Source organism: Arvicanthis niloticus, chromosome 17, assembly GCF_011762505.2.
Source record: "Arvicanthis niloticus isolate mArvNil1 chromosome 17, mArvNil1.pat.X, whole genome shotgun sequence".
Classification (NCBI taxonomy): Eukaryota; Metazoa; Chordata; class Mammalia; order Rodentia; family Muridae; genus Arvicanthis; species Arvicanthis niloticus.
In genome coordinates this window covers 3,003,307-3,016,317 of record NC_047674.1, presented here as the reverse complement: position 1 = coordinate 3,016,317, position 13,011 = coordinate 3,003,307, and the positions used below count along the sequence as shown (strand labels likewise).

At 41.7% G+C, this 13,011-nt stretch overlaps 1 protein-coding gene across 5 annotated transcripts in view; it reads right to left on the bottom strand.

Annotated features, from left to right (window-relative positions):
* Fbxl17 (F-box and leucine rich repeat protein 17) overlaps positions 1–13,011 on the bottom strand; it is a 421,711-nt gene that overhangs the window by 281,641 nt on the left and 127,059 nt on the right. The window lies entirely within an intron of this gene.

The following is a 13,011-nucleotide window of genomic DNA, read 5'->3' as shown; positions in this document are numbered from 1 at the left end:
TCTGGGGATTCCTAATGTTTCGTCTCCAAAGGCAAATTACTAACATTTATGTAAAGATGATGTTAATTACCCTCTTCAAATAAGGCATATTTCCATGTAAGCAAGCTTTGCTTAGTAACAGACAAACGAATTAATCTGCAAGCATGTGCTGGACTGGATACACTACACCACCTTGCAAATGTGTGTACGCCTTAACACGCCACCTTATACGGCAGGTATGATCAGAGATGATCCTGAAATGGGCCGACGGGCGCAGACTACTCAAGTCCCAACTCAATCCATGAGCATCTTGTGAGTGGAGAATCTTACTCAGCTTGTCAGAGAGATGTGACAGAACCTACAACAGTCACCTCAGTCATCAAAGAGAGCCAACCTGCCTCTTTGGAAAGGGAGAGAAAGGGGGGAAGAAGCCACAGACTGTGAGGACATTACAATGGAGACACTCACAGTCCTCAGCTGACAGCCAGCAGGAGATAAAGATGAAAACCTACAAGTCCTTTAAGGACTTCATTTTGTCAAATACCTAAAGCAAAACAAACAACAACAAAACAAAACAAAACAAAACAAAACAAAACAAAAAAAACACCAAAAACCAGACTCTGTCTTTAAGCTTTCCCAAAGAAACACAATTCAACTCATGCCTTGACTTTCCCATACAAACCCATATAACAGACATCTACTTTAACAACAGTAGGAAAATGGATTCATGCAGTGTTAGCTAAGCATGCACAAAGTTGTTAGGGCAACACTTAGAAACCAGGACACTGCATTATGGCGACCTAAAGCAGCCCTCCTAGGACCAGTTGTCTTCTCTACACTACCATCAAATCCTTCCTTGGGGAAGGTTATCCCTATGGGAAGCAGAATTGTAGGTTTGACCCAATTGCCAAAGGCCTCAGAGCAGACAACTCTCACCTCAGTCAGCTCAGCTTAAATCACCCAAGAAGTAGACACTAAAATCCATGGTGAGACCTGGGTATGGTCAACTGCTGAGCAATTCAAACATGGCTAGGGTGCCAAGCCTCCGGTTCATTTCTATTTTGATTTTATATCTGTGTGCAGGTGGTGGCTACCTTCTTGGCGACAGTACTAGAGAATGAATGTTCGTGAAAGACTTGGGGAGGAGTCAGCTCGGCAGCATCCCAAACTCGCCTTGGATCTCAGCCCACAAGGCAGAGCTGAGACATCGTGGCTCTCCTGAAGTACACAACTGTGGGGAGACCAGGTCAATGAGACGTGAATACAAAAAGATGGACAACGCGGTACATGCTCAAGACAGGATGTTTCTGCAGGGCTCCTTCTAACCGTCCTGTCTAATCTGCAGACACAAACTCTTAGAAGGCCTTCTCTGTGCTCTAACAGGCCACATGTTCATTGACATCAAATCCAGTATAGCACCAGATCCAGGAAAACCAAATCTCCAGAAAGCAGGCAAGCCCAGGCAAGGAGAAAGGAGTTCTGATAGATCCCAGTCTCCTCAGCAGAGGCTAAGTGCCTCATCAGACAGAGCACACTGCAAGAGAAAAGCCAAGGAGGTGGGAACAGAGTGTCTTAATCCCAGCACTGGGGCAGAGGCAGGCAGTTTCTGCGAGCCCCAGACCAGTCAGGAATATGTACTGAGGGAGGCCATGTTTGAAAAACAAAACTAGAACATCAGAAGCAACAAAAGCCCTGTAGGCTTTGTAAACATCCCCCACCTGACCTCACATAGTTTCTCCAGTGTCCCTGTCCCCTAGGGACTCCTCACTGTAAGCAGTTATCAAGACACCATGCATAGAGCCCATGGGCAAAGCCTTAACCCGTGATGTGATCTTTGACCTTTACCTCTCTGCAGCTTATACTGCAGAGAGGAAACAAAACAAACAGAATGTCTGCAAGCCCCTAAAGGAACTAAAAAGGAAAACAAACAAAACCGATATAAAATACCATACAAGTGATTGAGATTCAGTAAAAATCCAAAGGGCTCAGACTCTATTCCTGCAATGCTTGCACCCTCCTGATACCTGACATCCCTCCATGTGGTAATGAATCAGGAAAGTCTGTAGCAACAGACTGGGAGCGAAGTGCCAGGCTGAGGGGAAGGGACAATGTCCTCATGATAAGTGGACATCAGAAGATTGCGATAAAATCAGAATGGCAAGGGATGAAGCTCGAAGTCCCAGTGTTGTCTTAAATAGACTGCTTACTATGTTTTAAGGAAATCAGCATAGGAGTGGTTCCTAAGACTCCACAGACCACAAAGAGGATCTGGCCCCATCCTCTCACTGTCAGAGGCACACTCAGAAACAAACAGATGCAGTGAGCACAGCTCTAATCCAAAGCCTAGTAAATGCACTTGCTCTCACCAATGGGCAGGAACTGTCAACAGAAGGGGATTCTCCTTATGGAGCAAAGGGGCGGAGTCTGCAGCTGTAATCACAATCCCTGATCACCAACAGAGGCCAAGTGAATGAATCCTCCTAGGCAGGAGCTGCTCTTCAGAACATGGATCCAGAGGGAGGGAGGGAGGGAGGGAGGGAGGGACGGAGAGGGAAGGAGAGGGAGGGAGAGGAAGACGGAGACTGAGACCTGAGACGAAGACTGACTTCTGTTGTCCTTAAAAGGGTCAGTGGTAATGTCAGCCTCCTAGAACTAAGATCAGCTGCTTGTGATGGCCAGCAGGAGAGTAGGAATATCGGTCCTATCCTGCTAAAAGCTGATTCCTTCCTATGAGTACATTCAACTGAACCCAAGAACTGTAAAGAAAAGCAGCTCCAATTACACAGAAGATGCACTTAGACTCCAGACCTGTAGACAGTGAGGTAGAGTACATCCTTTTAATCTTTCATCATTATTTATCACATACCAGTAGAAGATTACTGCACTTAGGCTACAGGGGAAAATATATGTTGAAGACAGGCCAGGGCTGGATACATTAAATGAATGTACTTAATGCCAAAGAAATATGTGTTTTTAAATGGTTAAATAGATAAATTCCTTCAAATATTTTATCAAAATAAATCAGATATTGAGCATATATATTTTTAATAAGCAACAAAGAAAAAGAGAAAGAAAGAAAGAAAAGAGAAAGGAAGGAAGGAGAAAAGAAAGAAAGAAGAAAAGAAAGAATAAATGCAGTTGTTTGTACCAATTAAGTCCCTCATCTCAAGGAAGTGAGGATCACAAAGGTTAAGCAACTGCAGATGTGAGTAATGGAGAGACAGATGTTAGCAAATCCTAACTACATTACATACTCATACTTCATAAGAAGTCTTAAGACATCCTGTAGAACTAATCCACAGCAGGGAAGTGCAACAGCAGGCTGAACTGTAGGTAACAAAACTCCTGACTTTGGCTGACTCTTGAACTCTCGGAAAGCCACATCCAGGTCCACTTGGTGCAAGGTGGGCCAGATGAAGGCACCAGGCCACCAGTGCCTGTCACTGACAGATGTTTACAGTCTATAGCGGAGTTAACAGGTATGCCCTGACTCACGTGCCACAGCATGCAAGACAGTATAGACAAATACTTGACACTCTTAAGGCTCACTGATTTTATGAGCTGGCAGTCCCTGACTGATGGATGTTCGCATGGCCTTCCTGATGAGCATGTTACAGAGCTAGCCCCCGGCACACCATCACAAGACCCAGACCCAGCATCTCTACAGGCCTGGCATTTTTAGTCAGAACTCCACAAACAGCCCTGTCAAATTCATCACATTCATTTGCTTGCTAGGGAACATTGTAACAGTGCCCTCCAGTGTTTCATTAAAAGCTACCTGAAATAATCCCACATAGTCTGAAACAGATAATTGCATCTAGAGAAAGTGACATTTTAATTAAACTTGCTTTCCTTGTAATTCACAGGTAGTCTTGAGTTATACGAATCCCAAAGGATTTGAGAGAGCCTTTCCACCAGCATCTCCTGAATGCCTCTCTCCATTTTCAGACACACAGTGAGACATTTAAAAGAAATCCAAGCCAGAATGTAGAATTTAGTAACCACTTTTCAGTTTAATACTGCATTGTTCAAAAGAAATTAACTTGTAGCCATTCACACTGAAAGACCAAAATTAGTCAATGATTGGTATGGCCAGGTCTGTATTTAAATATAAAATGAGAAACTCAAACATTACCTAGGAAACACGGAATATGAGGACTATAAAGATGTCTACAATGACTTCAATTTTTCCTTAAGACCAAGAAAAGATGAAAGAAAGGGAAAGGAACAAAAAAGGAGGGGCACAAGTAGAGGCCCAGATAGGAGGACCAAAATATACACACAAGGAGAGAGAGAGAGGGGGAGAAAGAAAGGGAGGAAGGGAGGGAGGAAAAGAAGGAGCGGGTGCTGGCCACATTGTTCAAGGTGATGACAGTGAATAAAACAAGGAGACACTGTGCACTCTCACAAACCAAACAGATGAATATGTTTAAGTGACAATTAGTTTCTAAAACTCTAAAGGCTTTACCAGTATTAGATTTACTAGAAGGAAGCAATCAGTTATAATCCTGAGGAATAAAATCAAGGTTAAGACTGGCTGCCTTACTCATGACTTTGCTACCAAAACTTCAGAGAGCATACACATGGCCAGACGTCCAGAAGCCTGTGAAGATGGTTCAAGGTAAAGTTCAAGAGCACAGGCAGAGAGGGCTAGAGGAAGGCATCGTGGGGAAAGAAATGAGACTGCGGCACAAACCCTGAAGAGTAAAGTCACAAAATAAGAAACTTTGATGGCTGGTAACGGAAGGAGAAAAAATCGAGACCATCTAAGGACAGGAAAGGATGCACACTGAGCGGGCCTAACAGCTGCACCAGGGCAGCTCACGGTGCATGCTCTGCTCAGCACTGCAGTTCGAGCGTGGCACTACTATATGTAGTAGTCAAATGATCAATATGTCACATTCACGGCATTAGACAAACCCTTCCCATTACATCATGGAGTGGGAACATCAGGTGAAATTGGAAAGCTTTAAAATCACCTGTTAGTAAAGTAGAAATTTCTGGTTTCTTTGGAGATTCAGGTTATAATGATGTTTTGCTGGGGCATACAGGTGAAAGAATGTTTTGCTACAGCAAACATGTTAAAGTATACATGATACTTAGAAAAAATATAAATACGATTCCACAGACAGTGAGAGTGAGCACTGGCTCACTTGGCTCCACCTTGCATAGTCTTCGCTGATGACACACATGTATTGGTTCACCTTACACTGCTGAGCTTCACTTGATGATGTCACAGAAACTCGCCAAAGTACTTCTTGGTGAGATTCCAGCAGCTTCTTGCCACTACAGCAGATTCCGCCCTATTGGTGAGCCTCACAGTTTCTTCCAGATTGAACTGCCCTTGCTGATTCATGTGTGATGTCTGCCAAGTAAACTGGACTGAAGCTGCTGCCTTGTGTGTGGTGTCTGCCGGAGCCTCATGGCTTCCTCTGGATTGAACTGTTCTTGTTGATTCATGGTTTGGTGTTTGCTGGTAGACTGGGCTAAGAACAAGGAAGTTCGGAATGGCCCCAAAGAACAACTTCTAAATAGGTCCACCCCCCATATTCTAATAACCTTTCTTTTCCACTACCTCTAGTGGGTGGTGAGCTAGAAGGGAGGTTGGACCCTTATTAAAGTAGGTTGTGAAAAATATATGCCTACATTTTAGTATGGTAGAAACAGTAAAAATTGCTAAGTATAAAAACAACTTCCAGAATCTTTTAATCTACAGCAAGCCGATGGCAGTCCTCAGGCATGTTGCTATGTACTCCTTTCTGACCTATTGGGTTTTTTTTTTTTAATTTTTCTACTTTTTTCTTTTTCATTTGAGATTATAATTGAATCATATCTTCCTCTAAACCTCTTTGTTTTTTCAAATTTACATGCCTCATTTCCTTCCATTAAGTGTTGCTGAATGCATACATTTACATGTATATACATGTATATTCCAGAATATAAACTGCTCAGTCTGCTCCTTGCATGTATGTCTCAGGGCTGATCATGTGGAGAGAACCTACAAACACCACTTTCCTAAATCACCATAATCCTTAAATATATTCTAACACTAAACATTTATATCCTTATGCCCACAGGTAAGTATAGTCACTTCATCAAGGAAACTTCTCTTTGCAACGTATGGAGTCCCCTACAGGAAAGCACAACCGAACAGAATGTGGAGCTGTGGAGCCCAGATCCAGTAGACACATCTACAGAACACTCCCTCACCTAAGGCTCAGGGGACATTACAGAAGATGGGGCAGAAAGACCACAAGAACCAGAGGATCAGGGAGACTGTGAGACAGTGTCTCCTCAGAAGCCAATGAGCCCTCAGTCCTATACACGGACTCCAAGAAAACGAAGAGTGCTGAGATTCGGGAACCAGTCTTTCCCAGGGAAGAGCAGCCGACTGACAACTGCTGCCTTTGCCAGCCTGCCTTCTGTCTCCTAGGAGGCTAGATTCTGCCATTCTCCTAACACATCTGAGACCTCTCTCTTCTATTCAGCACTCTGGGGTTCTTCCTAGGATATGTCACTGCCCTGCTTCTCCTCAGAGCAGTCCCTTCTGAATCCTTGTCTCTCACTCTCCACCATTAGCCTTACTTATACTTCAGTTCAGATCTTCCATTATACCCAAAGGCTCTAGGAAAGAAAAATGCTTCTGTTACCAAAAGGAATTCCTGTCACGTCCCTTCACTGTCCGTGCCTACCAATCTCTAGACTGGAATAAACTAACTCAAGTATCACTGCAAACCTCAATTGCTGTCACTGTGTCTGGTCAACTGTGTTCATTACTTTGGCTGGTCTCATGAGACTTGTTTCTAATACTGAAAATCCCTCTACTTTTCCATTTATTCAGATACCTGGTTCAAATCTCATCTTCTCTAGTATTTCTTCTTGGTTACTTTAAGGAAAAAAAATATTCTCTGGAAATACACTTACATTAACTCAAACCCTAAAACTAGGAATTTCAAGTATATTTCTGACCTTAAAGGGAAAGCACTAACTGACCTGTTCTCACTGTTCTGACTGTTCCAAATCCCTCATCTTCCCTTCTCCATCTCTTGCCTCCCCGGAAGCCCTGGTGGTAGTAATTAGCAATTTCTCACCCCACATGTCAGGAATCTAAGCTGGAACTCCTGAAACACCTGGACCTCTTGTTGAGTAATCGTGCTCTCTGCATTCATTCACTGACAGCGCTTAAAAGACTCTGGGATATCTGGCCTGAACCTTGGCAATATATTAGGAGCACATGAAAAAGTTTAGAAGCATTCATATGAACAGGCCCCTACTTATAATTAAATATGAATAAATACAACAACAATTAATTTTTAAAAGGGGGGGGGCACGTTGTTTGTTGTCTGGGCAACACTGATGGCCAACATACAGGTAAGCCATGAGGATGTGTGAGCAGGAGAGCTGGCCCAGCCCCTCACAGGCTGCAGCACTTTGGGAGAGTTGGCCTCACAACTTGGCTGGGCAGACAGTGGAGCTGGCTCTGGAGGCATGAGTGCTGGGGACCAACACTACTACTCCATGTTACCGAAGCTCCATGCAGCAGTAGGTAAAGTACTGCTACAAGTTTGTTACTAATTCAGTAGTCAGGATGAAACTCTAGAAATCTCAAGTCCTATCCTGAAGTTTACTTCCTTTTGTGTCGTTATAAAGAGTTCTGTACATTAAATGACAATTAATTCAAATAAAAGGAGATATAAACTAAAAACAAATACTTTAAGGATAACTTCTTACTCTAGAAATCAGTTCTCCAGTCTTCTAACTTTATCAAACCCAGGCTCCGCAGATCGGGTGCTGCATATGTGGAGAAGCTTAAAAACAGGTTTCTCTAGTATGTAAACAGTAAACGGCAAACCAACATCATCAAGCCACACAATTAACAGCCATTCGAGAACAAGGAACAGAATGAAATCTCTATTTATATATTTGTTCTTAAAATGGAGAATATTAACAAAAAAAGCCTGTGAAAGCTGTCAGAATTTTGATATGTACGGTAAGATTTTTGAGTGCTTTACCAAACTTTTAATCACAATCTCCTGCTGCAGAATGTGGGTTTGTTAACTGGATCTTTGCCCGACGCACAATTCAGAATGGCTGCGCTGCTCCTTTTGCTCTGGCAGGCAGCGCAGCCATAATTGACTTTTTCTACGTCTTTCTTTTTACAGTTCTATTCTTTCCACCATTATAAGGCTTCCAGAGCTCCGATGAACTAAAAGCAGCCCATCATACAGCTGGAAGTGTAGAGCAACCCTGTCACTTTCCACATAGCAGGGACTACGAGTCAGCTTTGCTTCAATTAACAAATTCACACTGTCTCTGTTAAGTGCAAGTAGGGGAGAGCAAAGGATGGTGCGCTGAGCCAAGCACGCTGAGGAGAGGCTGCAGCGCACACAGAGGCTTCCGTCATCCAGTTCCTCTTACTGGGGTCAGAGACAGATTAATTTTAGAAGACAGGAAGACAGGGGTTAATGAAAGTTTGAACCAACTTCAGTCACGAGTCACACTCATAGGGTAAAAGTTTTCTAAATATATCTAAACGAAAAATTTCCATTCTTAACTTTTTTAAAGCAGTAAGATCACACACACACACACAAAAAGGGTCATTGTTAGAGACAAACATTAATTATGCCCATAACCACAACTTATGCATTAGCTGCTGAATCTCACACTGCCTAATAAAGAAAAAAAATCAAATTTTTTATTTCTAAATGTGTTTGAGCTGAAAAAGGAAGTCAAGAGTTAATGACTTTGAAATTTTAAAGACTATCTGGCAGATAGTTTTAGTCTTCGGCATTTTACAAGTGCTACAGAAATGCCGGCGTCACAAGTAAACTGTAGCTCAGTGCTTCCGTGTCAGTTTAGAATGGCAAGGTCTAGGTCAACTCTCAGCACCACACATCATTTATATTAATTATATTTAATGCCTATTTTTTCCTCCCTGGTTTAGAAAAAGCAGCTGGTATTCACCTGACACGTAAAAAATTTCTTAGCCTCCTATCTTATTTACAGGCCTCCCCTCAAGCCAAAGCCCAAAGAAAAATACAGCTTTCCACTCTCCTTTCAGAAATCAACTGTTCTACTCTAGGCTGCACACTGCTCCACGGGGTGTGTTAGAAGCTACCAACTTTTCAGCCCCATAGCTTTAGCGCATGAACCTATCAGCTGGTGTGGCCCCTCCCCCACCTCCATGAAGATTTCCAACATGGAGGAAAGCCCTGTCAATGGATCCCTACAGCATCTCCTCACTTCACCAGAAATCTGCAAGTCAGATCACCAAGGCATCTGGCAAAAGCTTTCTCTCTTTATGAGCAATGAACCACTTTTATCAAAATAAACATCCTAAACTGTATGCATATGTACGCACACGTACACACATACACACACACTTTTTTTTCTTATGTCTACCCTTGTCCAAAATCCACAAAGAAAACGACAAATTTGATATTAACTAGCTAAAGCTGGATCATCATACCACATATCTTAATGAATAAGGAATCAGAATTTAGACCTAAAAGAGATCTCAGTGCAGATCTAGAAATAGTGTTTCTTCAACAATCTTGGCACTGTGATTGAGTTAAGTATCAATGGTTTTAACATACTCCCAATCACCTATCTACGGAAGGAAGGAAGGAAGGAAGGAAGGAAGGAAGGAAGGAAGGAAGGAAGGAAGGAAGACTCCCCTTGTACTCAAAGAACCATATGGCGAAGTGGTGTGTGAGGAGTAGTCCCCACACGTCAGGAATTCTCAAACAGACTTGTCTCTGTTTGCTTCACTTCATTTGTTCTACAAGCAATTCTAAGAAGCAAGGGTGCTTGATTTACAAAGTTTTAAATTTAGAATTGCTTAGCTTTTAATTCCTGACTCTTTTCATCATAATTCATGTTAGAACCTGAAAGCAAAGACCTGAAGTTCCAGCACAATGACTGTGTGGTGAGTACTAACTCAATTATTCAAAACAAATGGCAGCCAGAAAGGTCCTTATGTAGTTTTATTTGATGCAAATATAACAAAATTGAACCATGCTATCATTAAAGTAAACAACAGAAAAATAACAAAGTGAATGGTAGAAATGTATTTAAAAACCTTTATATAAAATACCATTTTATTTGTATGAAATGACATCTAGCTTACATCTAAATTAAAACTTTATCAGATTTATGATTTACCTTGCCAGCACGTGCTCTGAATCACTTACTCCTTCCTGGTATCAGTAAAGAGCAAACAGAGAACTGAAGGGATATATCTATTTGAAATTGACAATCAAAATCATCCAAGATATAACATTCCATAACTGGTCACTAATAACCAATAACTCACATAATAGCTTAGAACAGGTAACACCACTAGCTGGCTTTCTTATATTTGACGCTTTGGACTTACATTACGTTTACAGCAATCAGAAACATTTCAAGCTTGTTAATACCAGGAGCAACTATATGCTTAAACTACCTTTGTATATATAACAATGTAGCTACACTAAAACCTGTATTTGGGACCCACCAGAGCATCATAGCTTCAGCATTTTTTTAGATTTTATTTTTATTATGTATACAGCTTGTGCCAGACCCCATTACAGATGGTTGCGAGCCACCATGTGGTTACTGGGAATTGAAGACAGGACCTCTGGAAGAGCAGACAGTGTGCTCTTAACCTCTGAGCCATATCTCCAGCCCCCAGCTTCATTATTCCTAACTGCCATGTAAACTGGTCAGCCTTTATCTCTCCAGCTATGGCTTGACTAGACTCAAGGCAGCACTGAGGTAGTGGTAGTATCACATCTGATTTAAGTCTTACAGCCAAGCCTTGGTCTGTGCTTTCATTTCAATTGTTACAGTAGTCCCTGAAAGAAAAAGAAAAATCAGTGTGGTTGTCATATGCTCTCATATAAGAAACCTAGAAGGATGTAAAAATATAAGTCAGAGTTTAACAAGAAAAATAAACAGGACTGTGTTACATGGGGGACTCTCAGGAAAGGAGCACGGTATTCTAATGAAAGAGAAATTGAGCATACTGGACTCGGCAGCATTGGACTGAGAGTTACCATGGCAAGAAAGCCCACCACTGCAGAGTCAGCACAAAGGGAGACTGAGTACTGCCGTGATACACAGGCTACTGTCACCTACAAGAAGCTAGAGCTATCCATGGCTAGAACCACAGAGGGTCAAGGCTGGTACATATAAAGCTCTTAAAGTCTGATTTAATATATATTTATCTTGATCATATTCACCCCAATCCACTCTTCCTCATAGCTCATCTGAAATAACCTATCTTCTCTCTCTCTTTATCATTATTATTATTTTATTATTGTTATGTGAATACAGGAACATAAATAAACACAATCCACCATGTCTGTTTAGGTTTGCCTGCACATTTCTAGGGCTGACCATTGGTACTGAATCATCAGCTCAGGGACTTATTCCAGGAGGAGATTCTAATACTCCTGCACTCACAAACTGCCTGAAGCTCTTCATCTGGGTGGTACATAGAAGATTTCACCCATCCACACTGGTATGTCAACTAGTATTATCACTGTCCGGGTCTTGTTTACGTGACATGTTGAGATTTCGTATGTATAGTAGCTTCCTCACCTACACAGAGGACATGATCTTAAAGCAGATGTGCTGGTCCTTTGGCTCTTACAATTTGATCAAACTGGTCTAGAAGCAGCACAAAGCAAAGGGCAAGAAAGAAAAAGGGTGGGAGTTTGCAACACCACCACCACCACGATGTAGCCTATCTAAAAGAAGCTCATACAACAACCCAGATGCAGGAATAATTGCAAGTGTATAATTGCATCCTTCTTAAAACCCACAGTGCAGGGCTGGAGAGATGGCTCAGTGGTTAAGAGCACCGACTGCTCTTCTAGGGGTCCTGAGTTCAATTCCCAGCAACCACATGGTGGCTCACAGCCATCTGTAATGGGATCTGATACCCTCTGCTGATGTGTCTGAAGAAAGCAATGGTGTACTCATATACATAAAATAAATAAATCTTTAAAAAAAAAAAAATAGTGCTAACCATGTGCTCTCCCCTTTGAGCCTGACAAAAGTTATAAAAGTTACCACTTGAGCAGCTCCCTGGGCACAGGGGCATTGATTCCACTGTTAAAATCCAAGGTTGAATGGCAATTTCATACTGAAACAAGAACCTCTGATCAACACAGGCACCAAGCACTTCCTCCAGCTCCAGTGAGAAGCACTTCCTTAGGTTGCTAGGAGGAAGGAGGACTGCCAATCACCCACTGTGCTACAACCAACTAAAGAGAAATCTATGATGGTGGAACCTGTTCCTAAAGGTTTCTCAGTACACTGTGATCAACAGCTTTTGTATAATGACTGTGGTACCTCTTGGCTGCCAAGCACACACTCATGGAGTGCCACTGTCTTAAGGGTTCTCCACTGAGCTCCATCTTAGTGTGTCTGACCAATGAGGAGCTTGGGAACCAAACTAAAACCCCAAAAATCACTGTGGGAAGTAATGACTAATGACATAGAGGCAAAAATTATAATTAAATGTTGATGCATTACGTGTACATTTCTGGACATCCTACTCTTAGTAAGATAACTTCTGACCGACACAGAGCAGCCCAGGAAAGGTGATTCCCATTTTCAAAGAATGAAAAAGACACCAACAGTCAGTGTTCTTTTCGGTATCCAGGAACTCTTTTACAGTTGGAATATATTCCAGAGAGCCATTATAAACCATTGTTATAATTACAAGAAATACAAGATCCTTTGGGTTCTCTGTCTTTAAATTATCATGGAGTGAAGTGTAAATAATTTATGAAAGTGTATGTGGCCAGGATGCATGTGCGTGCTTCCCTGAAGCTCACAAGGCCAGCCCAGGATAGTAAATGTATTGCTTAAAAATGAGACAGTTAATTAAAAATATAATACTATTAAAACAGATAAACAAAATTATCAGGTGACTAGAATTGTCAATGTTTTAATAAATTGTTTTTAAATAATTAGGTTCTATTTAATTCTAAACTTTATAATAAATATTTACTTCAAACAAATAAACACATCCACCTT